The sequence below is a fragment of the Vombatus ursinus genome, unplaced genomic scaffold, assembly GCF_900497805.2.
Source record: "Vombatus ursinus unplaced genomic scaffold, bare-nosed wombat genome assembly UNPS02014798.1, whole genome shotgun sequence".
In the NCBI taxonomy this organism is placed as follows: domain Eukaryota; kingdom Metazoa; phylum Chordata; class Mammalia; order Diprotodontia; family Vombatidae; genus Vombatus; species Vombatus ursinus.
In genome coordinates, this window is record NW_020954576.1 from 40,146,040 (window position 1) to 40,158,775 (window position 12,736).

The following is a 12,736-nucleotide window of genomic DNA, read 5'->3' on the forward strand; positions in this document are numbered from 1 at the left end:
TGAGCAAGTCACTTAACCCCAATTGCCTCACCAAAAAGCAAAAACAACAACAACAAATGTAATTGGAAAAATAAGTAAATATACAGTACAACAGAGAGAATGTTTATCTATGGTTTTCTAAGGCAATATACAACCTTCAGGGATGGGTTTTTCTTTGGATTTGACGCCACTGGATTGTAGAAGACAGAATGCCGGACTTGGACTCTGAAAGACCTTGGTTCCTGTCCCACCTCTGACCCTTATTAGTTGTTCAATGTAGTCAAATCATTTCACCTTCCCGAGTTGCAGGAACTAAAACTATGTAAGCTATAGATGGCTACGCTATGAGCTTAGACCATTGTGTGAAAATCAGAGATGCTGAATATGAAACGCTACAGAAACATGGCCTGTGACTGTGGGCTCCTCCAGACAATTTTGTTATTGTTCAGTGGTATCTAACTCTTTGTGACCCCATTTGGGGTTTTTTTTTTCTTTTTTTTTGTAGTTTAGTTTTTATTTCATAATCATAAACTTAACTCTGTTGTCTAGCCAGAACTGTGAAAGGAAAAAGGAAATGAAATCCAGAGAACTGCAGCAAGTGAGAGCACGAGGATTACAAGGTATAACAGCAGATGGGGTTGGGAGTGCTCTCTCCAGCTACAGAGGAATGGTTTGATGGTTAAAACCAAAAAAAAAAACTTATGAGAGTTGTCCACAGTCAGCAATGATGATCTTCTTGCTGGTTTTGCCATCCTGAGAACCAAAACATTCCGTGGCTTCCACAATGTTCATGCCTTCTTTCACTTAGCCAAAGACTACATGTTTGCCATCCAACCAATCAGTCTTAGCAGTACAGATGAAAAACTGGGAGCCATTTGTGTTGGGCCCAGCAGTTGCCATGGACAAGATGCCAGGACCAGTATGCTTCAGGATGAAGTTCTCATCAGTAAATTTCTCCCCATAGATGGACTTGCCACTAGTGCCATTATGGCGTGTGAAGTCACCATCTGGCACATGAACCCAGGAATGATTCTGTGGAAGCAGGATCCCTTATAACTAAATCCCTTCTTTCCAGTGCTCAGAGCACCAAGTTTTCTGCTGTCTTTGGAACCTTGTCTGCAAAGAGCTTGAAAGTAATCCGGCCCAGTGGCCATATCGATGGTCATGTTGAAGTACACGTTGGGATTGGCCATGGCCACAGATGCCTGGGCTGGGCACAGCAGCAGAGACAGAGGCGGCTGGGATTGGTGTCCAGTGGGCTGAACTGAGACGAGGACTCCCAGTGGCGGCATCTGCAAAGCCTATTTGCAGTTTTCTTGGCAGAGATACTGGAGTGGGTTGCCATTTGTTTCTCCAACTTATTTTACAGATGAGGAAATGAGGCAAACAGGGTTAAGTGACTTGCTCAGGGTCACACAGCCAGTAAGTATCTGAGGCCAGATTTGAACTCAGAAAGATGAATTTTCCTGACTCCAGGACCCTTGTGCTATCCGCTTCACCACCTGGCAGCCCCCTTTAAGACTCTAAGTTCAATCAACCAATCCACAGTTATTTATTAAGTGCCTGCTAAGAGATAAGGACTGTACAAAGTACTAGGAATACAGAGACAAAAGTGAAACAGATCTGTATTGGTGGAGGGAGTTTCCCATACTGGTGAAATCATAGGTCTGGAGAAAAAAAAGCAAAAATGGATTTTACCTAATAATAATGATGCCTTATGCTTATATGGTATTTTATATATTTTGAAGAGATTTTGTACTCATTTCCTTATTTGATCTTCACGATAGTCTATGTGGTGAGTAAAACAAAATTCCATTTTTACAAAAAGGGAAACTGAGGCACATTACAAATTATAGACTTGGAAAGTACCTTGCAGGGAATCCATACCTGAACAAGAATGCCCTCTGTAACATACTTAACAAGTGGTTATCCAGACCTCCAGGGAGCAGGCAACCATTACCTCTTAAGGCTGTCCATTCCACTTTGGCATACTTCTCCTTGTTCAGAAGTTTTTATTTTTGTTGTTGTTCAGTCTTTCCAGTCGTGTCTGACTTTTTGTGACCCTGCTTGGGGTTTTCTAGGCAAAGATACTGGAGTAGTTTACCATTTCCTTCTCCAGCTCATTTTATAGATGAGGAAATCTGAGGCAAACAGTATTAAATGACTTGCCCAGGGTCATATAGCTAGTATCTGAGGCCAGATTTGAACTCAAAAAGAAGAATCTTCCTGACTCCAGGACCATAATTCTAACCACCATGCCACCTAGCTGTCCAAGGTTTTTATTTACAGTTTACCTAAGGAAAAAACTTGTCCAGAATTACATAGCTAATGGTAGGGCTAAGCCTAGAATCCAGGTTTTTTCACTCTAGGGTTTTTTCATATACTCTCGTCCTTCTGCCTTCTCCTCCTCCTAGACCTTTTCCCTTCTTTTTCTTCTCTCACCTTCCCTAGCCTTCTTGCCAGCCTAGAAAAAATATAGAAGATCAAGGTTGCCATGTATGCCATTTTAAGTACAACATTTGTGAGGTTTTACTTGTTTACCAAGGGCACAAGGTAAGAATAGTGCTTGTTTTAAGTTCCTATATATGGTTTGCTGTTTTTCAATTTATGTCTTCTCAACACTTGCATTAAATACCACAGATCTCATTGGTGGGGATACTCTGACCCTTCTACTTCTCTGTAGCATAATAGGATAAAAGGTCTATAACTGGAAGGATCCTCAGTTGCAAACTAGCCTAACGCCTTTACTTTACAGATGAAAAAACTGAGGCAGATGAAGGGCCAATGACTTGCCTAGGTTCACACAGAAGGTATTTGATGAGATTTGAACCAGGTTCAAAAGCAAGGCCCTTTTCACTCTACTAAACTGCCAGGGCAGATGATACTTCATGAGTTGCTTGACAAAAAAACAAAAACAAAAAACCCTGTTATTCTGATGATGGGCCTCTCCCAAATTGGCAAGACTGGTCTCCAGACAGCAGACCCAAAGTCCTTTGCTGTGCTTGTACTCAAAGTTTTTACAAGTGTGGTAGGGCCTTCAAAAACTTGTGCTCCGTGGTAAGAGCCTTCAACAACCCACGGTCACCTCCACATCAGCATGAGGCACTGGAGGTGAATTGAAGTGGAAGCCTTCGACTGTGGTTTTGTTTAATCTCTCCTGCATCCATTTTTAAATGAACAATAAGAAACTTCATGGTTTGGGAAATTACAAAACTGCATATTCCTCACTCTGCCAGTCACTCATCAAATTCCTAAAGTATTTAAGCTGCTTGAGATTATCCTAGCATCTCACATCATCTATAGAATAGGGTTATTTTTCAGTATCTCTATCTCCAGAGGCCAAACATGAAGAAATGGCTGTAACTGCAGGGATGGGGACTGAAAGTAGACACAAGAAAGGCCTCCTTTTCTGGTGAAGTTGTTAGATGCTAGGCCTAGTTACCAGGGCAAGTGGATAGGAATGTCTTCCCTGTGGCTTGTTCAGACTAAGATGGTGCCCATTTGTAGAACATATGCAGATATTTGTAAGGACGGTCCTGTTTGAAGCAAATAGCTGTACTAGCTGAAACACAATAGCCCAAGGATTGTGTGTTTGGATCTATTAGGCACTTGGCATCCTGAGGGGCTGGGCAGAACTCTGCCCAGAGGACACATAGAAGACAGTGTGTTACTTAAGGAAGGTCACAAATTAATGGGGCTAGAGGGGATACAACAAATCCAAAACTTAACACTCACAAAGAGACACATAAATGAGGACAGATGTCTAGAGTACAAACTCCCTACTTGGGTGCTGAATACACCCTAGCTGAGTCTCTGGGCCATGCATGATTCCTCTACTGCTATATAGCTGTGACTTAAGTTATGGTATCATAGGATTTAGAGCTGGAGGGGATCATAGAAGTCACTTATTCCAATCTCATTTTACAAAGGACCAAATGGAGGCCTTAGACAGCTAGGTAGTACAGTGCTAAGCCTAGAGTCAGGAAGACTTGAGTTCAAATTCAGTCTTAGACACTTATTAGTTATGTGACCTTGGGCAGGTCACTTAATCTCACTTAATAACAGTACCTACCTCCCAGGGCTATTGTAAGAATCAAATGATATAATATTTGTAAAACACTTACCACAGTGTGTGTATGTATGTATGTATATATGCGTGTGTATGTGTGTGTGTGTGTGTGTGACATATCTCCCAAGGAAGTCAGAGATAGAAACAAACATCTAATACATACTAAAATATTCCTAGCAATACCCTTTAAGGTAGCAAAGAAACTCCCTGACTCAACTGGGAATGTCTTGAACATTGCTGAATGACCCAGGTGTAGTCACTGGTTTAAGTAACTTAAAATGTGTGATTATTCCCAAGGAATATTGCCAGGCCCATTCTAACCCTCACTTGATCCTCCGAGGAAAAAGAAGCAGCCACAGGCCCCAATAACAGCTTTAGCAAAAGATGGCTATACCATGCCAAGGGAGTGCCAAGAAGCCAAGAGGAGAAGCAGAAAGGCAGATATAGTTGCCAGAAGACAGACTCATAAGTGATGTTCCAGATATAACAGAGCCCTTCTTCACCTCTGATATGAGTTTTCTAGAAAGGTGTTCCCTTCTACACTAGAACAGGAGTCTGTGTGTGTGTGTGTGTGTGTGTGTGTGTGAAAGCTGAGGATACCGTTGCTTGATTTCCCTCTCTCTTTGCTATTTATTTCAATAGACTTTTCAATCAAGTGCTTTGCTATTTGATTTATGGTTCCTACCTGATCCACTGGCAAAGAATACCTGGAAAGGAGTTAAAGCTGTATTTTTATAATTATGACAACCTTGAAAGACTCCATGAAGAACATGTTATAGGCAAAAGTGGTTCCAGAGTTGTTTGGGACCACTGTCACACTTAGGTCATATACAGTTATACACAGTCAGCAAAAAACCTTTCCAAAGAAATCCCTAATTAACCAGAGATCAAAAAGTTCCCAGTGATCCATCACTGTCTGCACCATGAGGACTTTTCTCTTAGAACAGAATGTTCATTCAGTAAAGGAATATCATGAAGTATTTTACAACATGCTTTCTACAGTGGGCTGCCATGACTCTGTTGAAATTGTCTTTGACAATTTGTAATTTTTTTACCCTTCTCATAAAGTCCCAAAGTCACTTGAGTATGTTGAGAACTTAGCACTTCATATATTTTCTTCTCTGAATGGAAATTCCAGCTTGGTCTATAACAGCAGACACAATTTTTAAAAGCAGAGGGGGCAGGGATTGCAAAGCAATGGGCTCTTTCTTGGGAAGAGTTTGTGGTGGATGCTTTGTGGATTTAAAAACTGGCATCAAATTGTGTTCCCTGAAGCTCTGCACAGGAATAGCATTTGAGAGAGGATCCCTCATATCAGCTTATAAACCCTTTAGCTGTCAACAAATGTGACCGTGCCATCCAACCTGTGCCTTTAATTAAAGGAAGTTTGCAGATTTCTTCCATGATCTTCTCTTCCAACTTGTCCTCTCTTCCCTGTTATTTTTCATTTTAGCCTTTTCTTTCAACTGTGGACTTCCTCTCAAAATTGACATTTTCCTTTCAGGTTTTCTCAGGGTGTCCTTTTGGTATTTGCAATGATTTAAAGAAAGGTAGTACGGTACAATGGAAATAGTATAAGATTTGTAATCAAAGAACTTGGATTCAAATCCTCACTCTGACATTGACCATCTGTGCAACCTTGGGTAAGTCATTTAACTTCTGTTTGTCTCAGTTTCCCCAACTGTAAAATGAGGATAATAATAGCACCTACCCCCTGGGGTTGTTTTGAGTATCAAATGAGATATTTATAAATCAATGAACATAGTGTCTGGCACATAGTAGGTACTACATAAATGCCAGCTATCATTATTATTATTCTAAATTGAAGTGTCTGTGATTAATAGAAGGATAGATGGGGTGAGGAAGAAGAAAGAGGTACCAGAAATATGATTAAAGGACTCAAAGAAGCTATGGGAAAGGGTTAAAAGGAATTGGGGTTAGCTTAGAGGAGGAAAGGCTAAGGGATGGAGGGGGACCTAATATTCTGTGGGCATGTAAAGGGTTTTAATAAAACATGGAAGAGAAAGATCAACTATTTCCTGTCTTCAACTCAAAGAAACTGACTTAAACTGTAGTGAAAAGGATTTAAACGAAACAGAAAAATAAATTCCCAACACTGAAGGTTGTTAATAAAAAACGAGGATGAGTGATTAAAGGAGGCTGTACAATTTTCTTCTTCATAGGTCTTTAAAAATAAGGCTAGAAGGATTTTTGAGATCATGTGGTCCAACTCTTTATTTGACAGATGTGACGCTAAGCCCCAGAAAGGGGAGTTAACTTGATTGAGGCCACATGGGTTAAGGACATATAGGAATAAATAGCCTGGAAAAGATTTGAACTCAGATTCTCTGTCTCAAGAACCAAAGCTTTTGCTTCTATACCATGTGAATTTTAAACCTTCAATGCTGTCTGGAATAATTTAGGAATGAATCTGCTGACAGCCTAGGGATAGGCAAATGACATCTTAGCATTTTTTTTTTCTGGCAGAACCTGTGCTTGGGGGGCATTTTCAGCACTATATCTATCATTAGCACTCATTAGTGCTCACCCCATTTCCCATCTGGATGATTGAATCCAAGACTAATACATTAAAAGTGACCCAGGGCTATCCTTTGGACTTGAAAATAATTTCTCCGTGTTGTGATACGGCAAGGTTTAGGCTGTACTCACATTATCTGGATACCTGATTGTTTTGCTGCTAATGTGGGCCTGCTTCAGAAGAATCAATCTCATCTCCTATCTTGAGGGTCCAAAATCTGCCCCCTCAATCTTTCAGGTCAGTTTTCTTTCAGAGATATGTATGTTTCTCCTTAAATGGGCACTGAGCTATGCTCACTATCTTGTGACATGACTGAAGGAGAGTCTCATGACTCAGCAGGTCTTCTTTCCACTGCTAATGACAGTAACTAAAATAAGACTTTCTTGAAGGAAGAGCCGGCCAAGACCTCACTCTTTAGAATCCCACAGGGTCCACTACTTTAAAAGGGTGGGCCTGGGATTTTTAGCTACCTAGCAGATGAGTCTTGTTGCTTTCTCAGTCTCAAAAATCATTCATCTGCACTTGAAATTTTAGATAATTTAGTCAAGGACTGTCCAGAAGTATACTTTAGCTTAGCAAATACTATCAACTGAGAGCAAAATAATCATGTAAATGAGATTGTAAGAGGAAACTGTTTAAATGACTTGTTTTCAAGCACCTTCAAGCATTTTAGAAGGATCTATTTGCTTACAAATTGAGGTGCTTTTTATAAACCAACTCTTCCTTTTCATTAAAGCAGGTCCTTTATGATATCAATAAAGTAACTTTTTTTGTCAGGCTACTTAGCTACTTGAAGTACTTGAATGCAATAAAATTGTTTTCCTTTACAGATATAAAAATAACTCATTTTTTTTCCTGCAGGTTTCCTATACAGCAAGATCATCTATTGAGAATTTCTATGAGAATCAGGAAGCAAAAAAAAAAAAAAATATGGCACAACAGCCATAGTGAATGTCATCAAATCTGCAACTTAAACTTAAGGACTTTGTTGGAGAGATCCTCAAAAGTCTTTATTCTGCGTTTATTGACTTTTATCTTAGACACAATTCAAACAATTTTCATTTTCTAGTCCACAGCAGAGGAGAAACAGCAAATAAAAGTGGAATTTGACGCTGCTCCAACAAGTAAATTGGCAGCAAGGAATAAGAAATGACAAACCCAGAGGCTGGTGACACAGCGGCCAAAGCTCTGGGCCCGAAGTTAAGAAGATCTGAATTCAAATCCCTGCCTCAGATACTTGCCTTCTGTGTGACCCTCGGCAATACCCTACATCTCTCTGTGCCTCCATTTCCTCCTCTGTAAAATAAGGGGATTGGACTCACTCAGTGGCCTCTGAGGTCCTTTCCAGCTCTAAAACTATGATTCTAGTAATAATAATAATAGCTAACATTTAAATAGTGCTTACTATGTGGCAGTCTCTGTACTAAGCGCTTTACAATTATTATCTCATTTGATCCTCACAATAACTCTGGAAGGTAGATGCTATTATTATCCCTATTTTACAGATGAGGAAACTGAGGCAGGGAAAGGTTATATGACTTGCCCCTTAAACTTGCATTTAATTTGTTGTTCAGTCATTTCAGTTGTGTCTGACTCTTCATGACACCATTTGGGGTTTTCTTGGCAAAGATACTGGAGTGGTTTGTCATTTCCTTCTCCAACTCATTTTGCAGATGAAGAAACTGAGGCAGATAGGATTAAGTGACTTGCCCAGGGTCACCCAGCTAGAAAGTGTCTGAGGCTGGATTTGAACTCAGGTCTTCCTGATTCCAGTGCTCTATCCACTGTGCCACCTAGCTGCCCCTTGCATTTAATAGAGTGTATCTAAAGAACTGTGGGGCATATTTGGTCAGGACATATATTAATTATAACTGATGCCCCTGATCTTTCAATTTTCAATTCTATTGCCAGCCATCATGCCTGCTGCCTTGCCTATAGTCACACAGTTAATAAGTATCTGAGGCTAGATTTTAACTAAGGTCTTCCTGACTCTAGTCCTTATGCTCTATCCACTGTATCACCTAGCTGCCCTGTGAACCCCATCGCAAAGAAGAAGGCATAAAAATTAAACACAGCAGACATAAGAAATATTTTTAAAAAATACCAGTTTGGGACGATTTAATAGAGGGCCAAACAGACCTTCATATCCCAAAAACCATTGACTATTAGCATCATAGGCCAAGAGCATCAACAATATAAAATACAATAAATAAGTGGTACAGGTACAGGTACAGAACGAAACGTATTTTTGGATGTGACAAATTATGGAATTATTTATGCTTGTTTCTATGCTTATTTCTTACAAGGATTATGGTTTTCTTTTTTTTCTTTCTTTTTTTATTGGTGGGGGTGTGAGATTTAGGGAGAAGAGAGCCAGTAATAGCATTGCCAAAAAGAAAAGAAAAAAAAAAAGAAAAACATTAAAGTATTTCATAAAATACACCAAAGAAAACAGAAAGAAGTTTAGAAGGAAACACAGATAAGTAGGACAGCTTTGAAAATAACATGTTGAATTTATTATATGCATATTGTTAAAAGCAAGCTGTACATAACTGAGAAGTGCAGTTTCACATGGTGCCCTTTCCACTCCCTTTTCTGTTCTATTTTATATGTGGAAATGTTCTCTCTTTTTTGTTGTTCATCAAATTGAGAACATGATTTTTTTTTTTTTTTGTGAGGCAATGGGACTAAATGACTTACCCAAAGTCACACAGCTAGTGAGTGTTTGTTATGTGTCTGAGGCCGAATTTGAACTCAGGTCGTCCTGACTCCAGTGCTCTATCCACTGCACCACCTAGCGGCCCTGAGAATATGATTTTTAAAAACACAATTAAGTGATGTTCACAATTATGAAGATTGTTGCAGTTTGACAAGATCTTAGAGATTATCTAATCCAACTGCCAATTTTTCAGATGAAGAAAACGAGGCTAAGAGATATTGTATGGCTTGCCCACGGTCCCACAGCTAGTTACTACTAAAGCTAGGACTCAGATTTGAGCTTTCTGTTGGATGACAGCTCTGACTAACCAAGAAAAGTCTAGGAAATATTGAGCATTCTCTTTTTAAGGAGGCAGTAAAGTTCACAACACATTGTAGAGAAATTTTTATTCAAAACAGTTGAAATTTTTTCTTTTAATTGCCACTTAAAAGAATAAACTGAAATTATCTGGAAAGTTCACTGAAGTACACCACATCATTTCTAAGCAATGTTGTATGGATCAACTGTTATTGTATTTTCTTAAATAAAAATAATAATAACAATAATAATTCTTATTATTATAGCTAGTAGGACTAGCACTCTATCCACTGCACCATCTAGCTACCTCTAACTAGTTGCCTAGTCTGAATTAGTAGTTTTATAGTTTTTGCCTTTACTCTACATTCTCCATCACAATGCTAGGCCAAGAATCCTCAAACATTTTGTAACTGCAATACTCCACTGCTAGTAATTGATTTTATGACACACAATTATTTTCAAAATATATTTTGATTCTTATGTAATTCTAAAATGTCTTCTTGAAAGTCCTTCTCTGATATCCTGTTGTGGCATAGAATGAAGCCTTAGTTATCCAAGACTATATGGAACGGAATGGAAACTCTGACAGATCTTACCAAGCTGGAAAGGCTTTGAGTGAAGGCCTACTAACAGTTTGACTACAGATTAGATTATAGTTTTACAAGAGAAAAAGCACTATTGGTAGAGTAAAAATAGGTAATATTCATATAGCACTTTAAGAATTACAAGTTGTTCAGTTGTTTCAGTTGTGTCCAATTCTTCGCGACCCTATTTGGGGTTTTCTTGGCAAAGATACTGGAGTGATTTGCCATTTCCTTCATCAGTTCATTTTACAGATGTTGAAACTGAGGCAAACAGGGTTAAGTGACTTGCCCAGGGTCACACAGCTAATAAGTGTCTGAATTTGGATTTGAACTCTTGAAGATGAATCTTCCTGATTCTAAGCCCAGGGCTCTATTTACTGTGCCACCTAGTTGACCTAAGATTTGCAAAACAATTTATAAATATTATCTCATTTTATCCTTGACAAAACCCTGAGAAGTAGGTACTATTATTAAGCCCATTTTTATTTTATTATTATTATTTACAGAAACTAAGGTATGACTTAGCCATGGGCCAGAGTCATACAGCTAGTAAATATCTAAGATTAGATTTGAACTCAAGTCTTCCTGAGTCCAAGTCCAGTGTTCTATCTACTGTGCTACTTAGCTGCCTACATAAATGGGTTATCATGCTAATTATAATACATTCAAAAACATTTGCGTGCCTACTAGTGCTAAGTCACAAGTATCCAGATTTTTCTAGAGTGGGACATGGGATCAAAATCCATACATGTAGAAAATATTTTAGTTTTTTGTTATCAATGAAAAGTATAATTTGTTAGCTGTGTGATTATGGGTCAGTAACTTTTTTCCTCTTTGAGTACCAGTTTCCTCATCCATAAAATGAGTATAATAATATTTGTACTAACTACTTCACAGGTTTATTAAGAAGAAGGCATTAGTAAACTTTAAAGCACTATAGAAATATGAATTATTATCAAAAATATAGATTTCTAAGGCAATAATACAAGAGCAGTTTTAAAAACCACCTAATCAACTTTATTCGAATAAAAAGTATGTAGTTATGCACTTAATGCTTATCAGTGTTTAATTGTGATTAAGTCAATGAGAATATATTTACTGGTTGAACTTTTCTAAAAAAACCATGGGACCTATTTGGTCAGAGCAAATTTTAATTGTGACTCCCAAGTGTACATCATTGGTGGCCCCGGTCTTCCCATCTCCAAGACCAGCCCTTTAGTAATCATGCCAGGTTGATTCTCACCTTGCCTGTAGTAGGTATTTAATACATTTTTGTGAACCAAGTTAAAGTTAAGTGACTTGCCAAAAGTCATACCAACTAGGCAGAGCTCTAATTCAAGCCTAAACATTTAAAAGCCTAAGCATCCTAGGAACTCTAGGATGGGGGCAATGAGTCAGAAGATACAAGGGGAAAAACGTCTTGAGCCTGGTCAATATGAATCCAAAGCCAAAGCACCTTTGTGGTAATGTACCTTCTCTGGGCCACAGGCAACAAACACTATGATCAATTAAGCCCTATGCAGGTCAGGAGAGGAGAATGTTTTAGACTAGTAAGGAGAAAACATTTCAAAATATTTGCACTCATCACATAAAGGTATACATATAAACTGTTTTAATAAAAATATAAATACATGTAAAATATACAAAATAAAAATAAATAAAAATCTAAAATAAAAATGTCTATTTTTGGAAAGATATATAGTTCAAGATCCGATTGCAACCACACCTGCCATTTTATGGGGCTTTTGAGACTGCTAGTTGGCATGTGTGGGGCACCTCATGTGAGTGAACTAACTGCAATACTAGTTTAACCAAAAAAAAAAAGAAACTCAAAGTGACCTAATCCTATTCCCTCTTCAGAGAGCAAGACAATCTCTAGTGTTAATAAAATGCTGAAAATGTTACCGAGGTGAAAAATAAATAAACATTCATTCAAATCTTTGAGTCATTGACACGGAACTATTTTGCTGGCACATGGAGGGCCAGATGTTATTAGAATACTTCTTTATCAAACTGGTCTGTTCTCCATACAAAACTGTTTATATTTCTCCCCCATGCCTTTGCACAAGTCAATTTCCCACCTCTGGAATGGACTCTCACTTCACACAAAGCTCAGCTCAGATGCCATCCCTTAGCGAGGGTCTTTTCTGAAGCCATTCTTCCCTACTCTTTCTAGTGTTCTCTACCTCTTGAATATCTCTTGATAGACTTTGTAATTACTTGTGTACATGTTGGTTTTCTCCCCTCCCCCACCCCCATCTCACTCCAGCAAAATACAAACTCCTTGAGAGGAGAAACTGTTCTCCTTTTGTTTTTGTATATACCCAGCACCTGACACACTGCCTTTCTGTAAACAGGCATTTGGTAAATATTTGTTGAAGGGAAGCTAGGTTGCTCAGAGGATAGAATACCTGATCTACAGTTAGGAAGACTCATCTTTGTGAGTTCAAATCTGTTCTCAGACATTTATTAGCTGTGTGACCCTGGGCAAGTCACTTAATCCTATTTACCACAGTTTCCTCATTTGGAAAATGAGCTAGAGAAGGAAA

The 12,736-nt window shown here is 38.6% G+C and overlaps 1 pseudogene; it reads right to left on the bottom strand.

Moving 5' to 3' along the window:
• Window positions 1–678: 678 nt before the first annotated feature.
• LOC114050071 lies at window positions 679–1,172 on the bottom strand (annotated as a pseudogene).
• Between the last annotated feature and the right edge of the window lie 11,564 nt (window positions 1,173–12,736).